The following is a 16,719-nucleotide window of genomic DNA, read 5'->3' on the forward strand; positions in this document are numbered from 1 at the left end:
TTTTCCATTACAAAAAATATTGTATTTTCAGCTGTTTGAAGCTGGTGTACAAAAACGAAAGAAAAAGAGGCAAAAACAAAACTTAAAGAACAGGAAGCATAGAAATAGCGCACATAGAACTTATCTAACATTTCTTAGACTTGCTTTCAATAAGAATGACAGATCTATAACCAACATTTCTATGTGAATTTGGTAAGGTTGCCCATGAAGTTACATATTGCAGCTTTACGTTCATGTGAGCTGTCATAACACATTCATTACCTTGTGTTAAAAGTGTCGCAACACGAGCATGACACAGTTAAATACCAGAAAAAGGTATTTGGACAGCATAACCAAATGTTGTTGTCACAGCAGTTCTCAAAACGCATGTGCCACATCCAAGTGAAGCCTTGATTATCTATCTATCTAATGCCGGTTTGGAATGTGATGGTGCAAGTCACAGGAGGTTGGTGGCACCGTAATTCTGGAGGAAGTGCTCATGGTAATGGCTAGAGTGGAATAGATGGAATGGTATCAAATTCATCAAACACATGTTTGATGCCATTCCATTTGCTCCGTTCCAGACATTATAATGAGCCGTCTTACCCTGAGCAGCCTTCACTGGTAAGAGTACATAATGCACACTACTTTTATGGATATTGATGTAGGCATTAGGGCAGTGAGGATTGTACCACCAGAGGTGAGCCAGGGTCAGGCCATGCACTAAACAGCTTGAAGCCAGGATGGTGGCTACAGGTCCCAATACCACTGAGGTGCTGCCCTCTGGGGAGGGGAGTAAGAAGAGCCTGGCCTGTTGTAAGTGTTACACACTTGGAAGTGCATTGCTTCATGCTGATTGTGGTGGATCGTTCGCCTTTGTAGTTGGTGATAGGTGGTAATAACATATTAATGAGATTTGTTTTCGTTAATAACCTTTCTTGCAGGGTCTTCGACAGTCCTCATCGATAACCTTCATGCACAATCTCATGACCGTGTCAACACTTTTGTAGCAATCATTTACCCACGAAAAAGGCACTGTAAATGGAAATATGTCTTAAGTCATGTTAGAACCAAAAAAGTAATATTAAGTGTAATTTTGCATGAAAATGCTGCCCTAGGGTTTCCCAGAGGATTATGCAAATAATTTACGATTTAACGGTATTGTTTGCCTCTTCTTAAACAATATCAAAATGAGAAATTATTTTCATACAACAACAACAACAACAACAAAAATGTAATGCTAGTCTGCTGCCTCTGGGCGTCTCAGACACCATCTCAAACGGTGGAAAAGGATGAAAAACAGAGCCATGGAAAACGACAGCACTTTTCCCAAGCTGGTGAAAGTGCAGCTTACTCAGGCTGCTCTGGAATGCATCCTGGGTAAAGTGTTGTCTAATTGCCTAGTCTTCATGCCCATCATGTTAAATACTGCCAAAGACAGAAGACAAGCAGACCTTCTCTGGATTTACAGGCATGTAGACCTCTTTCCTGCAGTCAAATGATCAAATCGCCCTCTAGTGGCCTCATGGGTGGAATATTATTAAAATTATTAATATTTTCATAATTTCATCATCAATAAACATATATTTTTTTTAACACAGAATATTTGGTGCTTCTATGTCAAACTGTTTTTGTTATATTTCACTCTTCTGTGATGTATGTAAAGTGTAATATTGGGACTCAAAATGTAATACATTTCACCTCTATATCTGACATGGTACAGGTGTTTAGTTTGTTTTAAGCCCATAACCATGTGTGTGAGGTGTATACTTTTGTTTCAAAGTAAATGTGTTTAAGACTACCAAGAAACACTCTGTGTGAGCCTGATTTAGCCCACTGCAGTAAAATGTTAATTCTGTCTCCTTTCAGTCTGCTACTATTGGCTGATGTAGTTGTTGTTTCGAAACGGTAAGTAGGTCTCCAGACTCAAGATTAATCCCACAGATGTCGACGTGATTCATATTGAGGCCTTTACTCTTTTTAACGACTCCATGTTCCATAGGTCACGGCGCAATCCTAGAGGTCAAACCCCAGAGCGACAGGGTCAAGTTTAGGAAGACTTCGAACAGATGGTGTCACAGTCCGGTCTGTCATTCTAAACTCATGGAGAAGGAGCATGGAGAACACTTTTAGTTGGCCGGTGCACTTTTTTATTAACCATCGGGCCCTCTCATATCACAATCCTCTTCAAAATGAGACGCTAAGGTCAAAATGTCGGCAAAACGGTCTCCAAATATCACGTATTCACCACTCACTTGAATATAATCTAGGGATCCTTCTGCTTCGGACCAATTCACTTTGTCACTTCCACCACCTTTATTATGAGGCTCCTTATTGCTCAATTAGTGCATGATTCATTCGTTTATATCAACAAGTGCTATTAAACCTAACGATTTGAGTTATTTATTTTGTGTCACTTAAATAAAGCATGCTACATCAGGTTTTACAAGTTCACCATCCTACTCTCATAGCAGATTCAGCTTGTTTGTATTCTAATGACAGAGCTATTTTAATGTTGATTAAACCACTTGGGTAATTCGTTAGCCTACCATTTTATATTGTGACCGCAATGACTTGTGAAGTGAAGGAAAAACAAAAGATAAAGCTGCAATGAACTACAGCAACTATAATGAAGGTGGATGGATACGAGATCCAGAAGTTTGAGGCTGTATAATGGACAGTCTGTTGCTCCCTCGCGTATACAGCATATTGCACTTTCACTGTAAATGTGTAGCTATAGCACTTAGAAACGAGTGTTTTCATGTTTTATGTACCGTCTTTTTAAGTACCTGACCAAATGAATTTCCCCCTGGTGGGATAATAAAGTTATTCTGAATCTGATAGGATCAACTGGAGATGGATAGGGTCAACTGATCCATGATTAGGAAATCCCTGATTATGTACTTGGCTGCTTTCTGAAAACATGCTAGTGTAAACAGTCAACAGTGAGCAGCAACGCCTACCCACTTTACCCAGTGTTTACTCAAGTTACCCTGTATGGATATCCCACCACATGGTCCCTTGACCCGGGACGGCGACATCTCTTTGCCCTTGAGAGGGGGGACACCAGTCACCCTCCTCGGACATGAGTGAGGGATCGACACCCCAGACAACTGGATGCCATGCCAGCTTAAGTGCTGCACTCATGCTTAGCTAACTGAAACCCCAAGCCCCAACAACTGGAGCGCTGCATTATTGATGCTGGAGACATGCTTAGCACTCACAGGCAACAAAAACACAAGCACTCCGCCAATGGTGGTGATGTCACAGAGGAGAGGTGAGCAGGGGGCCGGCACCAGACAGTCGCCCCACCGTTCGGTTAGAGGGGGGAACTTTCAAGGGGCTGCGGCGGGGGTGGGGGGGTTATGATGAAGATGACAGGGGGACGATGAGCTGTAGTACTCATCCATCACAACCACTTATGCTCCAAAGGATCTGCTCTTTAGCTGGGGGGAAATTACTTTAGGCCCAGCTGCAGATACCTGCTGGCTCATTAAATAACTCCTCCTGCTTAGGCAGCACCACATAGTGGGGCCAGAGTTTATTTTGTATTTTTCTATTGGAGATAATTTTCAACAGGCACTGACCGAGATGCTGCGAACAGCGTGATGCCGCCACACCCGCAGCGAATTAGGCTGATTGGTCGTGATTGGTTTTGACTGAAATGTTGCTTGCATCAGCAAAAAATGTAGTTCTTCATTTGTTGTTTGTTTGTTTTTAATGGAGGTTGGGGTGCTTGAGGAGCTTGGGGAAGGTTGTACATTTGTCTAAAATACCTTGTGGAATCAATATAATCATTTTTGAATCGTCGTATGATGTATCTAGATAATAAAAGAATACAAAATACAATTATTTCAATCATCTTATTCAGCTGTCATTTTTTAGTTTGAATAGCAATTTACAGTGTATATATCATTTTTTCCCCTACATTCACACTTTTACAATAGTCTTGCACTGTATGCATGATTTCTTAGCCTTTGTAGAACGGATGTCAGGTGCCAAAGATAAATAGGATATACAAAGGTTCTCCTGTGTAATGAAAGATGAAATATTTCATCAAGAAAGCCCTTTTCACTGTTTTAGCCATTAACACGATCTCTGTAATATCACACAAGGTAATATAACTCAAGCAGAAGATGGCTGGGAGATACAGCCCGAAGGACTGGGGGCCAGTTTATTGAAATAGAGCCATGATGGTACTATTTCTGTTTCCCCAAACACCCTCAGCTTTGTCCCTGGATTATTATGGATTGACTTCAATGGCGCAGCCTCATATATCATCCAGCCCATCATGGTGGCTGAGGGCTTTCTCACATCCTGGGAGGAAGAAGTGGTGTCTTAATCTGCAGATCCATATCAAGCCCTTAGCCAAGTAACAAATGAGATAACTACATAGGGTTCATCGGTTATTAGAGCTTGTGTGAAATTATTGAAAAGTCTAGGTCGGAAATATTAAAGTTCTCAGTCTTGTAAGAAAAATTAAGAATGTTGTCAGTTTTCTGCTTGTTAAAACTTCTTAAGGCTAGGGGGCGGTATTTTCACGTCCGGATGAAAAGCGTGCCCAAAGTAAACTACCTGCTACTCAGGCCCAGAAGCTAAGATGTGCATATTATTAGTAGATGTGGATAGAAAACACTCTGAAGTTTCTAAAACTGTTTGAATGATGTCTGTGAGTATAACAGAACTTATTTGACAGGCGAAACCCCGAGGACAAACCATCCAGGATTTTTTTCTATGTGGATCTAGATTTCTAAGGCACTTGCTTGCAGTTCCTATCGCTTCCACTGGATGTCAACAGTCTTTAGAAAGTGGTTGATGTTCTTCCTTTGTGTAATGAAGAAGTAGGGCAGTTCAGAACGAGGGTCGAGTGAAGTGTACTGTTTGTTAGAGGCGCATGACCTGAAAGCACGCTCCACTTTGTTTTCGTCCGGTATTGAACGCAATTTATCCCGTCGTAAATTTGATCGATTATTAAATAATAAATAATACAAAATACCTAAAGTTGTATTAGGAAAGTTGTTTGAAATGTTTGGACAAAGATTACAGGTAACTTACTAGATATTTTGTTGTCATGTTGCGCGAGTTGGAACCAGTGTTTTTCTGGATCAAACGCGCCAAATAAATGGACATTTTGGATATATAACGACGGAATTAATCAAACAAAAGGACCATTTGTGATGTTTATGGGACATATTGGAGTGTCAACAGAAGAAGCTCGTCAAAGGTAAGGCATGAATCATATCGTTATTTCTGAGTTTTGTGTCGCGCCTGGCGGGTTGAATTATGATTGTCTGTGTTTGTTTGATGGGGTGCTGTCCTCAGATAATAGCATGGTTTGCTTTCGACGTAAAGCCTTTTTGACAACAAGTGTAGCTTTAATTTGGTGTATTGCATGTGTGATTTCATGAAAGTTTAATATTTATAGTAATTTAATTTGAATTTGGCGCTCTGACATTTCACCGGATGTTGTCAAATCGATCCCGCTAAAGGGATTTGATCCCTAAGAAGTGTTAAAACAAAAGGTACTTTGTTTCTCTATTCATTTTTTATAACTTCTGCAGAGAAGTAGCGGTCAAAAAATTCAGCGCTGAGATTGCCATTCATAAATTTGAAGTGGAAAACCGACAGTAAAATGCCAACACTATAGCATAGTTGCAAGCAGCAATATCGGGGTTAAAACTATGGACCCACTGTGCCACCACTATGACAAATTGGACACATTGACCTACATTAGGATGAATAACTTCTGTACTCATTTCCATGCTTGCCAAATATCAGAACTCAAGACTCCAGTTCAAACAATAATAAGCCAATGAGCTGGCATTAATGTTTTTTCCTCTCCAACAGCGCCACCATGAGGCCAAACAGTTAAATACACTACAGGTTAGCTAGACTCACATCGCTGAGCATGTGTGCCAAATTCCATAACTGAATCAAACAGATTAAGAGGTATAAACATGTGCTCTTTATAGCACCACCGTGTAGTGGATCTGATTGTTCTTGCATATGTTGAGTCTTTACAGTGTTTGGAAGATGTGTACCAAATAACCGTGTCTGATTTATATGCATTTATGTGCCAGACCACACCCACGTGAATGTTTATTGGTCTGTGGCTGACATGTTGTTTGAGATGCTAGCTTGGAAAAACATTGTTTGTGAGAGCTTGGTCATTCGGTACCAGAGGAGTAGCATTTAAAGTGTAAAAAATAAAAAATGAAATGGCAGAAAATCCATCATTGCGGAACTTAAGGGTCCTTGAGACACATTTGTTCCTTGTGAGGAGAGGGAGCGATGTACCGCATTTCAAGACACTAGGTCACACGGGGTGAGGGGCGTGCCCTTTCAAATTTAGCATTTTTGGAATTGCATACATAATCGCATTGCCCTTTACCATCCTTGCAAAGTAGCCCCCTCCTGGGACTTTTGTATTTTTTTCACCAAATCGCCGAAAGGAGAATGATATTGAACACCAACATACAGTAACAATAGGGTGTCGCCCAGCTTCGCTGCTTGAACCCCTGAATAGTCATTGATCAGTAAACTTGTGACTAAAACACATCAAGGTAACTGATACACTTCCCCATGGCGGTTTATGAATCCCCTCACGTTCAGCAGCTGTCATCAGGTCACCCCGAAAGGGGCTTGTGAGATGGATGACAGGTGGGAGATAGGCCAGGAGGGATGTAATGAAAATGGCACAGCCCGGACTGCATGGCGACAAAATGTTTCAAGAGCCTTAATAGCTACGAGGGGCCAGACAAGCCTGAGAAAAGAGACGCTGTCCAGACTCTCTCCCTGTAAGTGTTCATTCCACGAGTCACTGGGTGGAAGAGTGTTGTAAGGAGCCGAGCACAAGTAGCTGTTCATCTGCTGTCTGTCCTGTCTATGATCTCGCTCTGCTTCGCCGAGTCAATGGCAGATGGGAATGCATCAATATTAGCGGGAAGCCTCAACCTGCACGGACACGTAGCGCAAAGTACAACAGTGCCAGGCTCCTCTTTGACTGTTGTCTTGCCGTTTTAAGGTAGCTTGCTTTAAAGAGAGTTTCAATGATGAGGATTCACCATGTCAACTTGCTGTGGTGGTTTAAATGTTTAGAAACCATGTTATTTTGGCCAAAGTAAACGCTGGACTCCTGATGCAACAGCAGAAACCGCTACGGAACCAAAAGACCCCAGACACACAGAGAGGTCATTATAGGTCATTCAATATAGTCAGTTGTTAAAGGTGCCTGTAAAAAAGAGTTGTGAACCGTTTGACCTCCCAGCCAAGACCAGGACTTAACTCAAAGAACACCTGCGAGGCACACAAAGCTCTTATCAGTGACGGCATGAAACAAAAATAAGACGAGACTTAGCCAACCAACATGGCATAAATTGACTTATATCCTACTCAAGGAAGCATCATATCTGGTTTCCATGGGGTTCTTTTTTTACTCGTTGCCATTGGCTAATGTATTTTCCTCCTGGAAAAAGGCTAAGTTTGACCAACAGATGCATTTCACATGACATGTTGAAAAGGGTGTCCACCTTACTCACTCTTAATCCAGATATCTAAATCTTGACACTTTTATGGAAGGATAGGAAAAAGAGTGTGGAAGTTGCATTACAGTGGAACAAAACAATCTCTTGGCTACAGTAGCTAGGAATTTGTCCATGGTGGAAAGAAGCAGATATGAAAGATTAAGTTTCAGATGTGTGCTGACACACCAATAGCCAAGAAGCCTCTGCAACAGCTCGCTGAGGAGATATGCACTACACTTTCCGTAGGCCACGAAGATAGTACGACATGACACGTTGGCGAATTTTGCTGTGATATACATATCACATTTACACATTTAAGATTCAGTAAATGTTTGGCCATTAAATAAAATGTACGTAACATGACAGCGGATCATGAAATAGCTGACAGGCATCTTTTGGCACTATGATCATGCACCTCCTAGTCACCGCAAGTGGATTGACCCCCTTTGAAATTTGAGACTTAGTTGTACTGTGGAATTTACAAACTTTCATCTCTAGAGTCAAAACCTTTCACCGAAAACAGCTTAAAGGGTAGATCTGCTGTCAGTTATCTCAAGTAAAAGTTAACACTCTGAAAAAGGCATACACTTTGGAGAAACAGAACACTTTTTAGGATTACGTGAACTATGAGATCAATTTCAATTGTGAGAAAAAAACACTTGTGTATACTTTGTGTAAGTTAACAATAACAAGTGCTATGAAGCAGCCTTCACAAGGTCATGACAGTTTACCAGATAAATATCAAGTAGACTATAGGTTACACTCAATGTTTAATCTCTGTGCAGGCCAGTGGAGTTCTTCCACACCGATCTCGACAAACCATTTCTGTATGGACCTCGCTTTGTGCACGGGGCCATAGTCATGCTGAAACAGGAAACAGCCAAACTGTTGCCACAAAGTTGGAAGCACAGAATTGTCTAGAGTGTCATTGTACGCTGTAGCGTTAAGATTTTCCTTCAATGGAACTAAGGGGCCTAGCCCGACCCCATGAAGAACAGCCCCAGACCATTATTCCTCCTCCACCAAACTTTACAGTTGGCACTATGCATTTGGGCAGGTAGTGTTCTCCTGGCATCTGCCAAACCAAGATTTGTACGTTGGACTGCCAGATGTTGAAGCGTGAATCATCACTCCAGAAAACGAGCTTCCACTGCTCCAGAGTCCAATGGCGGCGACGCTTGGCATTGCACATGGTGATCTTAGGCTTGTGTGCAGCTGCTGGAAACCATGGAAACCTATTTCATGAAGCTCCCGACGAACAGTTATAGTGTTGACGTTGCTTCCAGAGGCAGTTTGGAACTCGGTAGTGAGTGTTGCAACCGAGGACAGACGAGTTCTGAAGTTGCACGCTTCAGCACTCGGCGGTCCAGTACTGGGAGCTTGTGTGGCCTACCACTTAGCGGCTGAGCCATTGTTGCTCCTAGACATTTCTACTTCACAATAACAACACTTACAGTTGACCGGGCAGCTCTAACAGGGCAGAAATGTGATGAACTGACTTGTTGGATAGGTGGCATCCTATGACAGTGCCACGTTTAAAGTCACTGGGATATTCAGTAAGGCCATTCTACTGCCAATATTTGTCTATGGTGATTGCATGGCTGTGTACTCCATTTTATACATCTATCAGCAATGGGTGTGGCTGAAATAGCCAAATCCACTCATTTGAAGGGTGTCCACATACTTTTGTATTCGGACAGTGCAATCGGAAAGTATTCAGACCCCTTGACCTTTAAAATGTTTTGCTACGTTACAGCCTTATTCTCAACTGGAATAAATCGTTTTTTTCACCCTCATCAACCCCATACTGACAAATTCTAAAATTGTTTTTTAGACATCGTTTTTTGGCAAATGTATTAAAAATAAAAAACTGTAATGGGTATGGCGTTACTAGCCTGGCACACCTGTATTTGGGGAGTGTCTCCCATTCTTCTCTGCAGATCCTATCAAGCTCTGTCAGGTTGGATGGGGATCTTTGCTGCATAGCCATTTTCAGGTCTCTCCAGAGATGTTCGATCGTGTTCAAGTCCAGGCTCTGGCTGGGCCACTCAATGACATTCAATGACTTGTCCCGAAGCCACTCCCGCGTTGTCTTGGCTGTGCTTAAGGTCGTTGTCCTGTTGGAAGGTGAACCTTCGCCCCAGTCTGAGGTCCTGAACGCTCTGGATCAGGTTTTCATGAAGGATCTCTCTGTACTTTGCTCTGTTAATCTTTGCCTCGATCCTGACTAGTCTCCCAGCCCCTGCCGCTGAAAAGCATCCCCAGAGAATGATGCTGCATCCACCATGCTTCACCATAGGGATGGTGCCAGGTTGCCTCCAGACGTGACACTTGGCATTCAAGGCCAAAGAGTTCAATCTTGGTTTCATCAGGACAGAGAATCTTTAGGTGCCTTTAGGTGCCTTTTGGCAAACTTCAAGCGGGCTGTCATGTCCCTTTTACTGAGGAGTGGCTTCCGTCTGGCCACTCTAACATAAAGGCATGATTGGTGGAGTGCTGCAGAGATGGTTGTCCTTCTGGAAGGTTCTCCCATCTCCACAGAGGAACTCTGCAGCTCTGTCAGAGTGACCATCAAGTTCTTGGTCACATCCCTGACCAAGGCCCTTCTACCCCGACTGATCAGTTCTAGGAAGAGTCTTGGTGGTTCCAAAGTTCTTCCATTTAGGAATGATGGAGGCCACTGTGTTCTTGGGGACCTTCAATGCTGCAGAAATGTTTTTGTACCCTTCCCCAGATCTGTGCCCCGACACAATCCTGTCTCGGAGCTCTACCGACAAATCCTTCAACCTTAGGGCTTGGTTTTTGCTCTGACATGCACTGTCAACTGTGGGAACTTATATGGACAGTTGTGTGCCTTTCCAAATCACGTTCAATCAATTGAATTTACCACAGGTGGACTCCAGTCAAGTTCGAGAAACATCTCAAGGATAATCAATGGAAACTGGATGCACCTGAACTCAATTTCGAGTCTCACAGCAAATGGTCTGAATACTTATGTCAATAAGGTATTGATGGTTCAAAAAAAAGATTTAGTCCATTTTAGAATAAGGCTGTAATGTAACAAAATTTGAAAACATGCATCACACGTTTGGCTCTAACTTTTGAACGGTTGGGGCTATCAACCCATGGAAAAGAGGTCATTCTCAGCAACATTTAGATAAGGAACGATGTACTTCCTGTGTTTACTGTACTTTGTCAAATTGACCTGGAACATAACTTGTGTACAGCCGAATCGATTATAAGGGAAGGGTAAAGATTTCATCCTGTTATAACGAACAGTTGTTGATCTAAAATCTGGTGTAGGTACTACCTTGTAGAATCAAATCAAATCCAATGTCAAATCAAATGTTATTGGTCGCATACACATATTTAGCAGATGTTATTGCGGGTGTAGCGAAATGCGTCTAACAGTGCAGTAATATATAACAATACACATAAATCTAAAAGTAAATGAATGGAATAGAGAACTAATGAGTGTAGCGTTCAGGTCAGGATGTATGCTTGCCACAAATTAGCTGTTGTGTCCTTCTTCAATCTGTTTTGTACAGGCAATTATTAAGTAATGAAAATGTATGTGCGTGGTTAAATACAGAGAAACAGGAAACTCAAACTCATCGTCTAGAAGGGGAATTTATTTGTGTTAAGATTACATTGTTAATCTTTGTTGTACCAACTTCCCACTGGGCAAAAAAAACCCTGCTTGAATCAACGTTGTTTCCACATCATTTCAACAACTAAAACTTCAATGGTGGTGTGACATTTCTTGTTGAAATCACGTTAGTTGACGACCCAACCAAATGTAAATCAAAACTAGATGTTGAAATGACGTCTGTGCCCTAGTGGATTCATTAGATGTTTTTTGTAATACAACCCCAGTTGCTTCAGCGGTGAAACTTAACATACTCAACAATGACATTCTGTGTGTGTTTTTTCAAGCTTCGTGAAGGGAAATACTTATGTTGAGATGTGTTAGTTGCCCACAGATGATTTGAATGAATGAGAAAAACAGTGGAGCTGTCCATAAGAGAGTTCCACTGTCTTAACATTCTTTTCTCTACTGAAAGTGCAATCATTTCTTCATTAGTCCTTTATTTGTTTCCAAGTGTTCGTCTTCAGGGCTAACATCTAGTTTATTTGGATACTCTTAATTACAAATGGGAGAATGGGTTCCCCCCTTCGAAAACAAATCTCTATTGCCAACTCCTAAAGGGCAAAAATAACTTAGGGGTGGACAGCGGGCAATTGTATTTCCAAGATTGATGAAGTTAGTAAAAGACTGACCAGATCAATTTGACCCAATTTCATAGTGTTGTGATGAAGTTATTATATTGGATCTTTCTGTTGAACCACAGAAAAGGAAGATGATGAGTTAATGTTCTTCACCTGTTTGGTAGTTTTGAGATTTATTAAAGGAAGCCTGAGGTGGTAGACTGAACCACAATAAATTACATTTATGGCAGTGTCTCTCCGGATAACAACATTTGGTAGCACAGTTTCCTTAAGGATCTTTTCATTTTTCTCTGTGTTATTAAACCCAAAGATGAAACTCACAGAGGTCTACCAAGACATTCCTTCCAACCTCAGTTTATCTGTAAGTTGTCAATTAATTTTGTCTCTTGTCCGTCACTCAAGGTTCTATCAAGGGGTCAGACCTGACGACACAAGCTATAGTTATCCATCATCACCTCAAGACACAGCTTGCCTCAAGTCACAACATAGTCACAGCATTGGGTTAGCGTCAAATCACAGAGCATGGCCCTATACATCAACTCCTCCCCAATTAACTACAAACAAAGGTGACATCATGATTCATGCATTGTTTTATGTTAAGTCCTCACCTCAGAGACACCTGCCAAAACATCTCCCTGAAAAAACAAAGGTGAATAATGCTGAAAGGGGCAACTCATCCACAATTGATTGTAGACATGCAACACGGAGCACAGAGCACATTCATTTGATGGAGCACGGAGCACATTCATTTGGTTTAAAAGCCATTATTAAAAGAAGGAAAAAATGATGCTGGAGCTTGCAAATAGCAAACTACGACTGTCAGAGGCATGATGCAGGACGGGTTATTACATTGCCTTCATTATGATTAATAACATCAGAAAGATCCTCCGCTCTTCTCGCCGAGATGGAAAACGTAATTAGCCCGACCGGTTGGCGCTAAGGCAGGGCCTCGTCTTGGCTGAGCTCTCACATTAAAACACCCAGGCAGCTATAGCAGAGAACATGGAGGCAGCATCCACCGTATAAAGTGTACCGGTAATGCATTCTGTTTCCTGACAGCGAAATCCTATTTGTTTCAGATTTCCTCTCCCGCCTGAGGTTTTATTAAAAGCTCTATTGAACAAATAAATATTGTTGTGCAACAGAGGTCCTTTCGCTCTTTATGAACGACGACGGCGGAGAAGGCCCTTTCCTGGTGACAGAGAGGACATTGAGGTTGGGAGGTAGGGAGAGACTGAGAGCAATGGAGGCAGAGTGCGTTCTCATCGGTCTGTTGGCGCACCTGCGTCAGGCACCTGTGAAATGGATATTACTAATGATACATGTCGTATAGGCAATATCCTCACAGCAGCAATGGTCACACTGCCAAACTGGATCGTGCTACTTTTTGCCTTTCATTTTCCCCTTGTTTTTCCAGCCAAACGTGCTGTTATCATTGATCCAGCCTCACAGTTGAAGGTTCTTTATGAAAAATGACTGCTCGCTGTCGTAAGATCCAACGAAACTTAAAAAAGCGAGGGAGGGTAGGCCAACAGTGTTTTGGGTACACCATGGTATGTCACAGACTCACTGTACATCAATGTTTTGACTTGATTTGGTCTACCTGGCATTCCACCTTTTAGTCACACATTTCAGGAAAAATGCTTCGTAGGCGACATGTTATTTTTGTATTTACCTTACAACACTGCTTGGTTAGTGCTTCCTTAGTTTTCCTTCTGGTTCTGTATAGTGAAAGTACAAGAATGAAGCTTGGGTATGGCACCTTCAATGTAGCTTATTTTACAAGCAGTAAACATTTAATTTTCAGAAAGCATTTAGGACTAATAAGTGTTTTAGATCACCGTGCCAAATACAAAAACATTGCTCTCACCACATGAACAACATGCTTACTTATCATTAGAAGTACACAAATGACCTAAATCCAGCTATTAGCTGACGGGTAAGACTTTTACCACTCAGCAATCACTCTCCGTGCTCATCAACCCAGACAGGCTAAGGACAACACAAACAAGCAATCAATTGTTTGACTCGGCTTGAGTCTGGTTACAGACCAAACACATACATCGGAACTCGATGGAGGTAGCTGAGGTAATTCTTACATTTATGAGACATTGTGTTAAAATAATGCCTGCTACATGACTCATTCCCACAGTCTAAATTACATTCTCATCTTTCCATTCTGTTGTTTTGGCCTGGTTGCAATAAATACTTTTATTTTGAATTAGGGACCTCTTTATATAGACCCATACAAAGTTTCCTTTGGTCCTCAATAGCCTCTTCCTTTGCACAGACAGTGCAGGATGAGAAAAGTGGTGGTGAGAGAGAGAGAGGGTGAGTGTGTGTGTGTGAGAGAGAGAGGGGGTGGGGGCATGCAGGTTTTGTAATAATGATGTGCCCTCAGGCCTCTGTGGCTGTGCTGTCTATCACTCTGCTCCATCCCGCCCACTTCTCTCTCACTCTCTCTCTCTCTCTCTCTCTTTGAAACGAGAAATGCACACAGACTGTAAATTGAGGAAATTTGACCAGATTTCTGAAGGTTTTAAGCAATTGAATTGCCCAAACCACTAGCTCACTACAATGCCACAAAGGTCATTGTTGCATTTCACCACCCCTCATCTTAAAGAGATATTCTACCTCTAACTTGGTTGAAATCCTATTACATCTTGCATGTTCATCCGATCGGTATAGGCCTATGAACGTTGGTCCAGTATGTTCTCAAGACATGGATGAGTTCCCTCATTTAATGGGTTTTCATAGAGTTTGGGGTATTGGGTATCATTGCCAATAGTGGCTAACAGAAGGTCCCTCTCTACATCATGCCCCCAGGCCACAGTACTGCGACAGAGCCCGGGGTGGCGAGCTGACAGCCGGCTGGTGGCTCCTCAATGCGTCGGAGGAAATTAAATTACTGCTCGTGCTGCTCAGTTTGTAAACAACACAAAGACAATGATACGCCCAATTACACTTCAATGCAATGCATGTTAACAACCATGGAGTGTCCTGAACCCCAAAAGGCAGCCACAGCCCTACACACAGAAAAAGTTTGGGATAAAATGAATGAAAAAATGATATGTCAACGTGCTCTAACACCTTACTTGTTCTGACAAATGATGGGTACCGGTATTGTGGAACTATTTTCTGTTATGTTGTGTTTTTTTCTCTCACAAAACCATGTTTAACAGCCCACTTGTTATTATATGTCATTGAGCCACAACATACATTTTCACCAGGTCCTTGTTGTAGAAGTGCTTGTTACAGAATGAAACCTAAAAACTACCTGCAATTCATTTATGATCTGTTTCGCATCATTATTACAGGGCCTATTTGGTTACTGTGAAGCTGATTATTCATTTCTAATCCTTTTCTGTCTTCTCATTGGTTTATGTTTATATGAGCAGAAATGTATTGCGAACATCTTGTTCAGTAAGATTTTACATTGAAATCATGGAATTCTTCTTTGGGGTAATTTTATTTAAGTTGAAGTCATAACCTTAATAATTTGATCACGTCGAAATGAGTTGAATTTCTTACCACCAGTCAGACAGTAAGGATTTGGGGTGGAGAATATTTACCATGTATCTGCACACTTGTTTGTAAATTACCCAGCTCCGACTTCTTTGACAATAATATATTTGACGAACACCAGAGGAGAATGATTAAATCAAAAATGATTGATCATATCATGGGTCAATTACATTCCATCTAATTGTCATGAGAACTAGAAGTAGCCGATTCTCGAGAATTCACTTTGAAACGAAGAAGTTGGAGTTAGGAGTGAAACTGATATCTAATCCATATTGGAGGACAATATTTTAGACACAATGCTGAAATGCTGAAATTGGCCATTTCATGTATTTTGTCAATTGGATAATGGTTCCAGTTTTTAGAACAAAACACTTCCATTTCAATTTCAAGTTGTCAGCGAGAAAAAGTCCGCTATATAAACCGGTGTGATTGATTGAGCAGGCTACCAGCCTCTGCAATTACATTCATAAGACATTTATTTGATTTGACAAAGACGATCAACAACCCAACGTAAACACTTTTCAGAAACACAATCCATGGAAAAAGCAAACGTGGAACATTGTTTACTTTATAATGATTAAATGTTCTGATGAGGCAGAACAGTGCAAAACAGTATTGCTGTATAGCTGTATTAGAAAACATCAGTAGCAATAATGATGATATTAATAATATAATATTAATAATAGCTTATTAACACTAATAATAACACGTCTAATAATAACAATAATAAATTGCCTCCATAATCATCTAATTATTTTTTAATTAAAGCAAGACATGCTAAAGCCAATATAATCACTATAGAGACCCTACAGCAGCCTTCATGCAATTTGATGAGTGAATGTCATTTGCACAAAACAATCTTACATCCCAATATTGCTATGGCGACAATAACAGAAGGGCATAATATATCTTCTACAAATGAGTAAAGCAACAGTCACCTTTTCCAGTGCCTTGTCAATTTACGTTATTCAAGATGCTATTCTTGAGCGATGCTGCTTCTGTACGGTTCATCCTCCATACAAGATGACGTCTCTCAATACTCCCGAATAGCCTGCATCTCAGCGTTTTTCTTTTTCCCCCGAGTGGTCCGTCGACTCAGTCCAGTTACAGTCGTCTGATCTGGGCAGGAGGCGCCAGGTTATCCCCGGGGAGCTGGAGAGTCAAGGACTGTAGCTCGAAATGCAGAATAATGTAATTCTATCTGGTCTGAATTCAACCTAATTACAGCAGAAAGCAAAACAGGCAGAGAGGCTAGCGACTGCAAATGGGTCGGGATGACAGGCCCATCAGCTTAATGCCCAACATCCTCGAGTGGAGAGCTTTGGAAAAGACTCACCAAAGAGCGCGAGCCTGCCTGAGTGACGGGAGTCAATGCATCGCAGAAAACATATTCTCTTTCTTGTGATTATCGAAAATAAAGGCTCCTTCAGGCCTATAAAAACACGAATAGACATAACAGCAA

This window comes from Salvelinus fontinalis, chromosome 29 (assembly GCF_029448725.1).
Source record: "Salvelinus fontinalis isolate EN_2023a chromosome 29, ASM2944872v1, whole genome shotgun sequence".
Taxonomy (NCBI): domain Eukaryota; kingdom Metazoa; phylum Chordata; class Actinopteri; order Salmoniformes; family Salmonidae; genus Salvelinus; species Salvelinus fontinalis.